Below are 14,968 nucleotides of genomic sequence, written 5' to 3'. Positions count from 1 at the left end.
GCGAGGTCGGCGATGGAGTCGCTGAAAGAGGCCGGGGTGTCTGTAGACGAATGTTCCTCTGAGGGTGGTGTTGGGGTCGATGTGGATCCGGAAGTGAAGGTGTTCAGCAGAGTTGAGGGAGTCGTCTGCGAGGGTGTGGACCTGGACCTGGAGGGTGGACTTGTGGATGACGGCTATTCCTCCTCCAATACCGTTGGTGCGGTCTCTGCGGGAGATCTTGTAGCCGTCCGGGATGGCTATGACGATGCCCAGTGCCGAGGAGTCATTCCACCAGGTCTCGGTCAGGAAGGCCACGTCTGGGGCAGAGGTGTTGAGCAGGTCCCAGAGCTCGACGGCGTGTTTGCGTGCGGAGCGGGTGTTGAGGAGGATGCAGCGAAGGTGGTTGGGTCCGGTCTTTGGAGGTTTGGTAGTTTTGTTGCAGGTGAAGTTGCAGGTGTGGCAGGAGAAGGGTCCGTGGGTGCGTTTCGGGATGGCTTTGAAGCAGCGGAGGTCTCGGCCTGTGTTGAGAGCGTGGAGGGTGTTGGCGTCGTATTGGAGTTTGGCGTTGTGGAGTACCCGGAGTCCTGGGGTTCTAGAGCTGGGCGCGGTCCAGGCGCAGACGGGCTTGCCTCTGGCGCGTCTTCGGCACGCTAGCGGCGCGGCCGCCATTTAAGGCGGCGAGGGAGGGAGGAGGAGCTGGGAGGCAGGAGCGGGGCAGCGTGGGGGCGTGGCCGCAGGGGTCTGGGGGGGAAAAGTAGCAGGATACAGAAGGAAAAAGGGGGGGAGGGGAGCGAGCTAGAAACGAGGTCAGAAATGTAATAAAAATACAATACAATATTACACAGAGACAAGAGAATTAAGCACAAAAATCACAACAATAAGCACTGCAAACTGGCAAAAGGGAAAGGGCGTAATGGCAGAAAGGTTGAACCAGGTCAGAGCAGGAGCAAACACACGTTCGGGGGGGGCAGCGGCAGCGGGCTGACGGGCTGGTGGAGCTGTGCGGCAGTGGGGGAGCACCATAGAATGATGTGTTTTGGTGTGGACTGCGGTATCAAGAGTTAAGAGGATGATGGGCGAATTCAGGATCCTGTTGAATGTTGGGTTTTGTGTTGTGCTTTGTGTTGTGCTATGAATGGCCAATGTATGAATGGATCTGTCATATTCAACGGCTCTTGTCCAAACTGATGTGGATAGAGATCTGAATATTTTGGAGATGGTTCATGCATCTTCTCTTTGGGCAGACCAGGTGCAGAGCCCTTTCCGGGTTCCAGTTAGATATTTATGCTTGAGTGCCTTTGTGGCTGGGAGCTCATGCAGCAGTGTTATCTTAGTGCTGATCAAAGCACAGAGAAAGGGGTGATTTGCAAAAAAGAAGCAGCTATACAATGAACAATATTTTAAAGATGGGTACAATCATTTAAGAAAATGGTATTTGTAATGCTCAGTGCCACCATGTAAAAGCTGGATCTGGTGGCTTAGTGGAGTAATGCGCCCACTGTAGAGGTCTGGGTTCAAGCTCATGGTTGCAGGTTCAAATCCCAGTGGTTGCCTTAGACTTTATCCTTCTGAGGTCGATAAAAAGAGTACCATTGAATTAGGTAACAACAAACACCTGTTACTCAGCGCTAGGATACCCTTCTGGGTTAAAGTGTGCATTACAAATACACATTACACTACCACACGGCGAAGAGACACTAACAGCAAATGTAAGCACACAACTAAAATTTAATCCAGTCTTCCTTATTTTAGTTACAATGTGTCTGTCTGCTCAGGTGTTGACTACGTTTCGACCTCTGGGATGCGTAAAGAGTTCCACCTGCCCATGGTGCTTTCTTAGGTTTGTTGCTTTTTGGGACCTCTGTGATTTCTGACCTCACTTCGTTCTGAGCCCTCCTGAAAAGGCGTCAGGAACTAAACGTTCTTTGTAGTTTACCTTCTCTTTTAGGATGGGACAGGCCTGACACTGTTTCTGGTGACCGGGCCGACACTTGGGGGTATCAAAAATTAATAATTTATCTTAAATTACAGGGCCACCCCTGTATACATACATATATATTGATGTTGGTGGCTGTGGTGGAAGATATGTCCCCTCTGATAAAAATATCCTGCGTGGTCTTCTGTACTATGCAGACATCTGACAGACCTGCCTGCAACTTTCCGAAAATCTCAATGTACCTGAAATTAATGTCTTGGCTCTCACCTGCACTTGTGATTCAGTATTGTGTTCAGGTCTATTTCTTACATAGTCTCGCTGTATTTAATTTTTGCGGAAGGCCCCCTGCATGAGGCTGGTTGGGCTTCCTAAGTGCAAGGCAATGAAAACAGGAAGTGCTCTAACACTCCATTAAAGCCCTCACTTCCTAAACTCAAAGGGGTATGCTCTGGGGGATCTTTTTTAGCCGTAAGTCATGGCACTGCTGAGAAAGGTGGAGTGGGATACAGGGGTGATAGCTACGGACTGATTTGCCCACAGCATGATGTCTTTTACAGTGTAAAACCTGTGGGTGACCCAAAAACCCAAAGTTCTGGCCAATTTACAAACGTATTTATGAGTACAGGAGGTAAGTCCGTAGGAGTACTCTTTTACATACTCTTACACGCCTTTGTGAATCAACCCTGGCCCATCCAACCCCCTATCAGTAAAAGGGCAAAGAGGGCATACTTAGTCCTAAGTCAGTTGAGTGCATATAGCTGTTCCTGGAATATACCCATGTTTTTCCCAGTTTAGATGTTTTGGGGCTAATTCACTGGAGCAGAAAAGAGTACGTAAGAGAGCACTACAGGAGTGTTCCATTAGGTACTTCAAAATGCCCTTGTGAATCGCCCCAGTAAATGAGTAGGACCCCCTGCTTTTGCGTGAAGATTCCCTCCTTTCGAGTTGAAAACAATATAAGGGCTGCTGTAATGAGCCTCCATTGGACGTTTGGCTGTAAGGCCTTGTGCCATGACTCTGGAAGTAGTCTCCTGAACAAACAGGGTGAGTTCTGATGAGGACACGCTCAACTTGTTGTGTAACCTGCTGTCAGAAACTGTGGTACTTGGAGTGAAAGGGCCCAATCACAGAGAAATGGAGGAATACACTGGTGGAATATTGCGAGGACCTGTTGCTGTCTGTGAGGGCTGGACCAGCCTGCATAACTGCTTCTTGAACACAGGCATGTTAGGAGAAATTGAAGTTCCAGGGGTAGAAACGTCACTTCTGGCCCATATCTCATTACCTGGAAACATCTCGAGTCATGTCTTTTAGGATAGTCTCATCATGTATACCCCATTTTTACATATATTGTCCCATCCACAAGACAATAATGATTCTAAACAGGCGACGTTTTACCTAGTAGCTTGCTCATGTCTCTGCAACACCAGGCTCAATGTATTCTATCATAATCCCTGTACCTGACATACATCAACATGTCCCCAGCCACTGCAGAATTATTCTGTATAAGGGACCCACTGTTTTCATACTTGGCCAGCTGTGCATGATCACACTTGTTTAGAAAAGCATTGGTGATTATTTTCAAAACGTGTGATTGTTTTTAAAACATCCATGTTTGTTTTAAAAACATACAGATTCTATAAAAAACCCTGGAGTGACCACTTTAGTATAAAATACCCTCACTCCCCCTACAAATTAGAGGAGAATTCCTTCCATGCTGAGACAGTGTCCTGCATGCTGAATCTTCGACAAGAAGGGATCTGAAATCCCTTGCAGGTTGTCATCCTCGAAGGAGAGACGGGCTCCATTATTCCCAACCATCAGGTGAGGGGGCTGGTTCTTCTCTAAGGGGTTCTTGGCTACAGATACACATAGCTATGCACACATACACCTACACATCCAGGTTAGGCTAGGTACATTTTAGCAAAATCACTTATGGCGTATTTTTAGGAATATGCAAGTGCTACTGGTTTTATCTGAACTGCTTCTGTTCATCATATTAGCACTACTATTTACTATATTGGTACTAGCAATCTCTTTCATATGCTTCTGTCTCCTGATTGTCATAGCATACGTTTTACACAAGGCTGTCTCTGGACCAATACATTCTTATTGAAACGCCCTAATCGTCATCCTGTGTATTTTCTGAGAGAAAGCAAGCACGAGTGTCTGAACGAAACGTACTGTACTGTTTTCCACGATCCGTGAGGAATCAGGGTTGTCACGTTCAGTGATTTCCAGAAACTACCTACACCGCTGTAGAATACAGGGGTGTGGTAGTGGCACTAAAGAGCGAGCTGGTCTAACGGCTAACATCTTGTGGGGGTGTACGGAAGCGGTTGGGACACCATACCCTCAGTTTAGGTCATCCAAAACGTGCAGGTACTGGGGAACTCCTAGGAACTACACAACACTAGTTAATTAAGAAATGCCAGCTGGAATCAATAAACAGGGCAGGTTTGCTTCAAAATCTATAAATACATATTACAGCAGAAGTATGGGGCCCTGAAATAACGCAGACCTGAGAAATAATGCTCCCTGTGACCCGTCCCCCCCTTCCAATCACCTTGCTTGAGCCTGAGTTGGAAGAATAGAAGGGTCTGGCACAAAGGATGCACACTGCCCGTAGGGAGGAGTCCCAATTAACTTGCAGAGTACACAAGGTCATCCGTTGCCAATGGGGGAGGAGGTGTGGGATAACGGGCAGAGTTGCTGACCTTAGACCTGGGGAAACAGATTTGAATCACCTCGTGAGCTCAACATCCTGTGATTCTGAACAAATCATTTAGGGCCTGATTTAGAGTTCGACAGACAGGTTACTCCAACACAAACATGAAGGATATCCCCTCTGCCATAGTACAACTGCGTTATACTCAATGGCACTTGTAACACGGCAGACGGGATACTGTTACATTTGTGACTGAGTAACCTGTAAAACCAAACTCTAAATCAGGTCCCTAGTCTTCACACGCCTAAAAAAAAAACGAAAGAATAATTTGATGTGTAATGTAAACTAGTGCTCATGTAAAGCGTTCTAATGCCCTTGGGCCATAGTCGTCGGAAGCTATATAAAAACTGCAACAAAAAATACATTGTGGGGATCCACCTTTTCCTCCGAAGAAGTGGACCGAAACCACACATTGTACATACTTACAAGACAAAAACAGCATTCAAGAATCAAGATCACTGACAAAAATTGGCTTGAGCCCAGTCTCGGTTTTATTATACGCAGACGATGCTGTCCTGGCCCATACCGCAAATGGGCTGCAATCTTTTTTTGATGGGTTTTATGCAGGGGTTAAATTTTAAGGTAAACAATGAAAAACTTTCATTTTAACATGAGGGCTTAAGACCACCTGCTCAAATTTGTCTTTTAGTGGCTATACACCAATAAGGAAAACAACGTATTTTTGCTATTTGGGCATTCTGTTTAGCGCCAATTATTCAATAATCCCAGTGGTTGGAGGCGGCCTACGATATCTTGTTTAGATCCACAAAACCCCGAAAGAACTGATAACGCTGTACAGCAGTAAATGTTTGTCGGTTGGTACATACGGTGCAGGAGTCTGGTGATATACAGCTGTAAAGATCCTCCAGGCAGCAGAAAACAAGTTTTTAGCAAGACTGTAGGAATTCCCAGATCTACAGCAAGTTTTATTATTCACAAATAAATGGGCCTTGATTTTATAGAAGATATGGTAGGCTTGGCACCTATTTTGTTGTGGGATCAAATCTCGTCCATCCCAGAGAGAAACCTCAATCTGGGAATATTAGAGGATTGTCTGAAACAGACTAACATGATAGACATCCCTTGGATCAAGTATATAAAAAACACACTTCATGATTTAGGATGAACTAGTGTTTTGAGGGTACTAGCGAGATTGGCTCACTCACGAAGGCTTTGGTATAGGTCACATACCATGCCCATAGAGACAAGATGAGTCTTGAGAAAGCTTTGGACATGGTAACTGTCCACGCATATATCCCTTTGTCAACTTGTGAAGGAATGGCGCCTTATCTATTATAAATAAAGGCACCAGAACACAGATTTTATTTGACCCGCCTCTGGATAAATATGATTAACTTCCTGGTGGCTTTGCCCGTTACTGGGACATGGCTTGCTTCATTACGCCACTGCCCATGTGATTCAGTATCCATACAGTCCACCAATCACTTTATGTTATTCTGCACTTTATACTCAGCTTTTAGAACCCGTTTTTTAAAGCCAATTTTAGTAGGGAACTGTTTTCCAGCTCATCAAAAAGGTTTACTGTTTTACAACGTTGTGAGTCTCCTACAATCTGTTTCACAGTCTTGAATTTCATGGCACAGGTGAGGGGTCTAAAGACAAAGTATGCAGTGTGACTCAGTCACGATGATGTGTAACTGAGGAATTATATCTTTGTGATTTTATTGTGTGTGATCTGTTTGTAACTTGTTTTATCCTGAGCTTTTATGGGCCTTTCGACTGAATAAAGATTATCTGACTGACTGGCTGATACCTGACATTCCTTCGGCACCACTGGCCTTGGTGAGAGTTAAAAGTGTCTACTAAATCTTCCTGGGGGCTGCTTCCCTTTCCTGGTGCAGAATTCTTTAATTCACCAATAACCTGCTAAGAAGCTGGCTATTGAATTCTTATTCCCAAAAAGACTCTTTTTATTGTTGCTTTTGAACATTGTTGATATATATTTTATACATTTGTAATCTAAAAGTGTACGTTATATTTATCCCTCTAAATTATATTTTTCTCTTTTTTACACTTTTTATTTTTGTGACAGGTACAGTGGTGGTTGCAGTCACCTGCACAACGTTTGTAGAAAAGCAGTTTCATGCATGCACTATTACTTCTGTAAACTAAGCTTGTGCACGTGTTCATGCTTTTCATAATATTAGTCACACATCCGGTACTTTTCTTTTTGCTGTTGGAGCCCACTACTCTGCATTTTACATTTGTACTTGATGATATACCTCAAGCTATTACTTTTTTGTCAGTAAACTTCTCACCTCTGGGGAAAATTTGACAAAGGTATGGTGGCAACTGTCTGCCTTTGGCTTTGTCAATGCGTGTGTTGTCTTGGTATTTGAAAACTGTAGGGTGAGGCCTCATCAATTTTAAAACATGGCTTAAAGCAAAACAATGTTTTGGACCCCAGAAGTACATGCTGCCATAGTAGTCCTTGGCTCTTAAGAGAACAACTTTGCATGTAGATGTGCTCCTTGTGAAAGGGCAAAAAACACAGTTGATGGACAGAATGTAGAACAATGTCATACATTCACCCCAGTACAAGGATCTGGGCCTAAATCCATCGTTTTTTTGCACTCCACACCACCCTGGGTTAGACACTGGCTATATGCAAATCAGCTCTGACCCTGTGCCTCATGGGAACAGTCCAGTCCGAACTACCAAGCCATGTCTTTCCCAGACCGGAATCAAGCATCCAAGGACCGGTTTCTGGCTATCAGCCTTCATCAGCCTGGATAGCTTGACTCCAGTGGTGTGGAGGGCCTGGGACTCACGTCTGAGCATACCCAGCCCACTCGGGGTGAAAATTGCAAAAAACACAGTTGATGGACAGAATGTAGAACAATGTCATACATTCACCCCAGTACAAGGATCTGGGCCTAAATCCATCGTTTTTTTGCACTCCACACCACCCTGGGTTAGACACTGGCTATATGCAAATCAGCTCTGACCCTGTGCCTCATGGGAACAGTCCAGTCCGAACTACCAAGCCATGTCTTTCCCAGACCGGAATCAAGCATCCAAGGACCGGTTTCTGGCTATCAGCCTTCATCAGCCTGGATAGCTTGACTCCAGTGGTGTGGAGGGCCTGGGACTCACGTCTGAGCATACCCAGCCCACTCGGGGTAGTTCGGACTGGACTGTTCCCATGAGGCACAGGGTCAGAGCTGATTTGCATATAGCCAGTGTCTAACCCAGGGTGGTGTGGAGTGCAAAAAAACGATGGATTTAGGCCCAGATCCTTGTACTGGGGAGAATGTATGACATTGTTCTACATTCTGTCCATCAACTGTGTTTTTTGCAATTTTCACCCCGAGTGTGCTGGGTATGCTCAGACGTGAGTCCCAGGCTCTCCACACCACTGGAGTCAAGCTATCCAGGCTGATGAAGGCTGATAGCCAGAAACCGGTCCTTGGATGCTTGATTCCGGTCTGGGAAAGACATGGCTTGGTAGTTCGGACTGGACTGTTCCCATGAGGCACAGGGTCAGAGCTGATTTGCATATAGCCAGTGTCTAACCCAGGGTGGTGTGGAGTGCAAAAAAAAACTATGGATTTAGGCCCAGATCCTTGTACTGGGGAGAATGTATGACATTGTTCTACATTCTGTCCATCAACTGTGTTTTTTGCAATTTTCACCCCGAGTGTGCTGGGTATGCTCAGACGTGAGTACCAGGCTCTCCACACCACTGGAGTCAAGCTATCCAGGCTGATGAAGGCTGATAGCCAGAAACCGGTCCTTGGATGCTTGATTCCGGTCTGGGAAAGACATGGCTTGGTAGTTCGGACTGGACTGTTCCCATGAGGCACAGGGTCAGAGCTGATTTGCATATAGCCAGTGTCTAACCCAGGGTGGTGTGGAGTGCAAAAAAAACGATGGATTTAGGCCCAGATCCTTGTACTGGGGAGAATGTATGACATTGTTCTACATTCTGTCCATCAACTGTGTTTTTTGCAATTTTCACCCCGAGTGTGCTGGGTATGCTCAGACGTGAGTCCCAGGCTCTCCACACCACTGGAGTCAAGCTATCCAGGCTGATGAAGGCTGATAGCCAGAAACCGGTCCTTGGATGCTTGATTCCGGTCTGGGAAAGACATGGCTTGGTAGTTCGGACTGGACTGTTCCCATGAGGCACAGGGTCAGAGCTGATTTGCATATAGCCAGTGTCTAACCCAGGGTAGTGTGGAGTGAAAAAAAACCGATGGATTTAGGCCCAGATCCTTGTACTGGGGAGAATGTATGACATTGTTCTACATTCTGTCCATCAACTGTGTTTTTTGCAATTTTCACCCCGAGTGTGCTGGGTATGCTCAGACGTGAGTCCCAGGCTCTCCACACCACTGGAGTCAAGCTATCCAGACTGATGAAGGCTGATAGCCAGAAACCGGTCCTTGGATGCTTGATTCCGGTATGGGAAAGACATGGCTTGGTAGTTCGGACTGGACTGTTCCCATGAGGCACAGGGTCAGAGCTGATTTGCATATAGCCAGTGTCTAACCCAGGGTGGTGTGGAGTGCAAAAAAAACGATGGATTTAGGCCCAGATCCTTGTACTGGGGAGAATGTATGACATTGTTCTACATTCTGTCCATCAACTGTGTTATTTGCAATTTTCACCCCGAGTGTGCTGGGTATGCTCAGACGTGAGTCCCAGGCTCTCCACACCACTGGAGTCAAGCTATCCAGGCTGATGAAGGCTGATAGCCAGAAACCGGTCCTTGGATGCTTGATTCCGGTCTGGGAAAGACATGGCTTGGTAGTTCGGACTGGACTGTTCCCATGAGGCACAGGGTCAGAGCTGATTTGCATATAGCCAGTGTCTAACCCAGGGTGGTGTGGAGTGCAAAAAAACGATGGATTTATGCCCAGATCCTTGTACTGGGGAGAATGTATGACATTGTTCTACATTCTGTCCATCAACTGTGTTTTTTGCAATTTTCACCCCGAGTGTGCTGGGTATGCTCAGACGTGAGTCCCAGGCTCTCCACACCACGGAGTCAAGCTATCCAGGCTGATGAAGGCTGATAGCCAGAAACCGGTCCTTGGATGCTTGATTCCGGTCTGGGAAAGACATGGTTTGGTAGTTCGGACTGGACTGTTCCCATGAGGCACAGGGTCAGAGCTGATTTGCATATAGCCAGTGTCTAACCCAGGGTGGTGTGGAGTGCAAAAAAAACGATGGATTTAGGCCCAGATCCTTGTACTGGGGAGAATGTATGACATTGTTCTACATTCTGTCCATCAACTGTGTTTTTTGCAATTTTCACCCCGAGTGTGCTGGGTATGCTCAGACGTGAGTCCCAGGCTCTCCACACCACTGGAGTCAAGCTATCCAGGCTGATGAAGGCTGATAGCCAGAAACCTGTCCTTGGATGCTTGATTCCGGTCTGGGAAAGACATGGCTTGGTAGTTCGGACTGGACTGTTCCCATGAGGCACAGGGTCAGAGCTGATTTGCATATAGCCAGTGTCTAACCCAGGGTGGTGTGGAGTGCAAAAAAACGATGGATTTAGGCCCAGATCCTTGTACTGGGGAGAATGTATGACATTGTTCTACATTCTGTCCATCAACTGTGTTTTTTGCAATTTTCACCCCGAGTGTGCTGGGCATGCTCAGACGTGAGTCCCAGGTTCTCCACACCACTGGAGTCAAGCTATCCAGGCTGATGAAGGCTGATAGCCAGAAACCGGTCCTTGGATGCTTGATTCCGGTCTGGGAAAGACATGGCTTGGTAGTTCGGACTGGACTGTTCCCATGAGGCACAGGGTCAGAGCTGATTTGCATATAGCCAGTGTCTAACCCAGGGTGGTGTGGAGTGCAAAAAAACCGATGGATTTAGGCCCAGATCCTTGTACTGGGGAGAATGTATGACATTGTTCTACATTCTGTCCATCAACTGTGTTATTTGCAATTTTCACCCCGAGTGTGCTGGGTATGCTCAGACGTGAGTCCCAGGCTCTCCACACCACTGGAGTCAAGCTATCCAGGCTGATGAAGGCTGATAGCCAGAAACCGGTCCTTGGATGCTTGATTCCGTTCTGGGAAAGACATGGCTTGGTAGTTCGGACTGGACTGTTCCCATGAGGCACAGGGTCAGAGCTGATTTGCATATAGCCAGTGTCTAACCCAGGGTGGTGTGGAGTGCAAAAAAACGATGGATTTAGGCCCAGATCCTTGTACTGGGGAGAATGTATGACATTGTTCTACATTCTGTCCATCAACTGTGTTTTTTGCAATTTTCACCCCGAGTGTGCTGGGTATGCTCAGACGTGAGTCCCAGGCTCTCCACACCACGGAGTCAAGCTATCCAGGCTGATGAAGGCTGATAGCCAGAAACCGGTCCTTGGATGCTTGATTCCGGTCTGGGAAAGACATGGCTTGGTAGTTCGGACTGGACTGTTCCCATGAGGCACAGGGTCAGAGCTGATTTGCATATAGCCAGTGTCTAACCCAGGGTGGTGTGGAGTGCAAAAAAAACGATGGATTTATGCCCAGATCCTTGTACTGGGGAGAATGTATGACATTGTTCTACATTCTGTCCATCAACTGTGTTTTTTGCAATTTTCACCCCGAGTGTGCTGGGTATGCTCAGACGTGAGTCCCAGGCTCTCCACACCACTGGAGTCAAGCTATCCAGGCTGATGAAGGCTGATAGCCAGAAACCGGTCCTTGGATGCTTGATTCCGGTCTGGGAAAGACATGGCTTGGTAGTTCGGACTGGACTGTTCCCATGAGGCACAGGGTCAGAGCTGATTTGCATATAGCCAGTGTCTAACCCAGGGTGGTGTGGAGTGCAAAAAAAACGATGGATTTAGGCCCAGATCCTTGTACTGGGGAGAATGTATGACATTGTTCTACATTCTGTCCATCAACTGTGTTTTTTGCAATTTTCACCCCGAGTGTGCTGGGTATGCTCAGACGTGAGTCCCAGGCTCTCCACACCACTGGAGTCAAGCTATCCAGGCTGATGAAGGCTGACAGCCAGAAACCGGTCCTTGGATGCTTGATTCCGGTCTGGGAAAGACATGTCTTGGTAGTTCGGACTGGACTGTTCCCATGAGGCACAGGGTCAGAGCTGATTTGCATATAGCCAGTGTCTAACCCAGGGTGGTGTGGAGTGCAAAAAAAACGATGGATTTAGGCCCAGATCCTTGTACTGGGGAGAATGTATGACATTGTTCTACATTCTGTCCATCAACTGTGTTTTTTGCAATTTTCACCCCGAGTGTGCTGGGTATGCTCAGACGTGAGTCCCAGGCTCTCCACACCACTGGAGTCAAGCTATCCAGGCTGATGAAGGCTGATAGCCAGAAACTGGTCCTTGGATGCTTGATTCCGGTCTGGGAAAGACATGGCTTGGTAGTTCGGACTGGACTGTTCCCATGAGGCACAGGGTCAGAGCTGATTTGCATATAGCCAGTGTCTAACCCAGGGTGGTGTGGAGTGCAAAAAAAACGATGGATTTAGGCCCAGATCCTTGTACTGGGGAGAATGTATGACATTGTTCTACATTCTGTCCATCAACTGTGTTTTTTGCAATTTTCACCCCGAGTGTGCTGGGTATGCTCAGACGTGAGTCCCAGGCTCTCCTTACCACTGGAGTCAAGCTATCCAGGCTGATGAAGGCTGATAGCCAGAAACCGGTCCTTGGATGCTTGATTCCGGTCTGGGAAAGACATGGCTTGGTAGTTCGGACTGGACTGTTCCCATGAGGCACAGGGTCAGAGCTGATTTGCATATAGCCAGTGTCTAACCCAGGGTGGTGTGGAGTGCAAAAAAAACGATGGATTTAGGCCCAGATCCTTGTACTGGGGAGAATGTATGACATTGTTCTACATTCTGTCCATCAACTGTGTTTTTTGCAATTTTCACCCCGAGTGTGCTGGGTATGCTCAGACGTGAGTCCCAGGCTCTCCACACCACTGGAGTCAAGCTATCCAGGCTGATGAAGGCTGATAGCCAGAAACCGGTCCTTGGATGCTTGATTCCGGTCTGGGAAAGACATGGCTTGGTAGTTCGGACTGGACTGTTCCCATGAGGCACAGGGTCAGAGCTGATTTGCATATAGCCAGTGTCTAACCCAGGGTGGTGTGGAGTGCAAAAACAAACTATGGATTTAGGCCCAGATCCTTGTACTGGGGAGAATGTATGACATTGTTCTACATTCTGTCCATCAACTGTGTTTTTTGCAATTTTCACCCCGAGTGTGCTGGGTATGCTCAGACGTGAGTCCCAGGCTCTCCACACCACTGGAGTCAAGCTATCCAGGCTGATGAAGGCTGATAGCCAGAAACCGGTCCTTGGATGCTTGATTCCGGTCTGGGAAAGACATGGCTTGGTAGTTCGGACTGGACTGTTCCCATGAGGCACAGGGTCAGAGCTGATTTGCATATAGCCAGTGTCTAACCCAGGGTGGTGTGGAGTGCAAAAAAAACGATGGATTTAGGCCCAGATCCTTGTACTGGGGAGAATGTATGACATTGTTCTACATTCTGTCCATCAACTGTGTTTTTTGCAATTTTCACCCCGAGTGTGCTGGGTATGCTCAGACGTGAGTCCTAGGCTCTCCACACCACTGGAGTCAAGCTATCCAGGCTGATGAAGGCTGATAGCCAGAAACCGGTCCTTGGATGCTTGATTCCGGTCTGGGAAAGACATGGCTTGGTAGTTCGGACTGGACTGTTCCCATGAGGCACAGGGTCAGAGCTGATTTGCATATAGCCAGTGTCTAACCCAGGGTGGTGTGGAGTGCAAAAAAACCGATGGATTTAGGCCCAGATCCTTGTACTGGGGAGAATGTATGACATTGTTCTACATTCTGTCCATCAACTGTGGTTTTTTTTTTTTTTTTTTGGGTTCGTAAGAGTTTTATTAACCTTTGACATCATTACAAGCACTTCGCCTACAACCCTGAGGCCTGCTCCACTTCTATTCATATTCGTACATTATGACACACAGCTGTTCAGCCGACAACCAGCGGTCCGGCAGCAATAGTATCGGATCATTCTATACAGCCAAAGAAGTATCAGTAGCCCGAATTAATAACTCTCACTTTTGTATTTTATAAAACAACTTAAAACTTACGATACAATATAGTGGGATACAACCCATCAGTCTGTCCCATACATACAACCTGTTCACCTGCATTTCCGCTCTATCGTTCGTGTGTGTTCCGAGTGTAAGTGCTGTCGGTCAGTAGACTGCCCCGCCTTTCAGGGTGCCAAAGGGCCCCTCACTATGCACATTCACCACCTTCAGTCATCCGAGTCCTCCCCATCTGAGCTATCCCCTTCATCGTCTGTTAGAGGGTCACAAATGTCTCCCCGGTATTTATTCCAGGGTGTCCATACCGCATTCCATTTGCGTGGGTTAGCCCTCTTTTTGTATATCGCCCTTTCAGTTACCATAATCATATCCATGTTCTTGCACCATTGATCTAGTGTAGGTGTCCCCGACGCCCCCCATTTTTGTGCTACATCCCGCTTCGCCACCATGCAACCCACCGTCGTCCACACCCTCCCCTGGCGTGTGACGTCCGTCGGGCCCCATATGTGCAGCAGGGCCATACGGGGGTCCGGCACCAGTGTCGTGGCAAGCGTCTGCGCGATGGTGCGCACTATGCGCCTCCAGTAGTCTGCAATTTGCGGGCACTCCCAGAGTGTGTGTAAGAAGGTACCCTCCCCACCACATCCCCTCAGACAGTTCGGGGTATCAGTTCGGTGTAGTTTGTATAGGGTTGTCCTAGTGAAGTATATGCGGTGGAGGACCTTTAGTTGGACCAGACGGAATCTCACCGACATGCCCGCCTCTCTGGGGGAGGCCAGTGCCTCATTCCATTCAGTGTCATCCATGTCCCCCAACTCACCCACCCACTTTTCTCGCAATTTAAGTAAGGGGTCCGGCAGGTTATGCAATATCTTACGGTATGTGAGTGAGGTGGCGCCCGTGTGCATAAAATCTGTCAGCAGTCTATCTTCCAGCGGCGAAGATTCCGGTATTACAGTCCCCGCTGGTATTACTGCCATGAGTGCGTGCCGGATTTGGATATAGCGATATGTTTCAGTGGGGCCTAGTTGATACGTCTGTTGCAGTTGCGTGAATGGGATCACCCCACCCGCCGCCCACATCTCACCGACTGTTGAGATCCCTATGATGTCCCATGCGTCAAATCCTTTGGATTGCCTCAGGCTGCCAAGCGCCCTGGTGTCCCACAAGGGCGTCATGTTTGTTATGACTCCCTTCCATTTAAGCTTCGCTTGTGCGCTGTGCCACAGTGACACTGTGTGTTTTGTCGGCCCTATGAGCTTG

Source organism: Lissotriton helveticus, chromosome 2_1 (genome assembly GCF_964261635.1).
Source record: "Lissotriton helveticus chromosome 2_1, aLisHel1.1, whole genome shotgun sequence".
Taxonomy (NCBI): Eukaryota; Metazoa; Chordata; class Amphibia; order Caudata; family Salamandridae; genus Lissotriton; species Lissotriton helveticus.
Note: the sequence above shows the minus strand (reverse complement) of the source record.